This window comes from Cnephaeus nilssonii (assembly GCF_951640355.1).
Source record: "Cnephaeus nilssonii genome assembly, chromosome: 12".
In the NCBI taxonomy this organism is placed as follows: Eukaryota; Metazoa; Chordata; class Mammalia; order Chiroptera; family Vespertilionidae; genus Cnephaeus; species Cnephaeus nilssonii.
This window is the reverse complement of record NC_137083.1, coordinates 10,844,386-10,844,682: the sequence shown is the minus strand read 5'-3', so window position 1 is coordinate 10,844,682 and position 297 is coordinate 10,844,386.

Here is a 297-nt window from a genome sequence, read left to right as displayed (position 1 = left end):
CTCAGAGACTCAGGTTATTACGTCTTCAGCCAACACCTAGGAAAGGGCTGTGAAGGAACCAGGCTATTTCAGACCAACAGAAGAAAAATATTGTAGAATGGTCATTATCGCCTGGCTGGTTTGGCTCAGTCGATAGAGTGTCGGCCTGCGGACTGAAAGGTCTCAGGTTTGATTCCAGTAAAGGGCACATGCCCAGGTTACGGGCTCTATCCCCAGTGGGGGGTGTGCAGGAGGCAGCCAATCAATGATTCTCTCATCATTAATGTGTTTCTCTCTCTCTCTCTTCCTCTCTGAAAT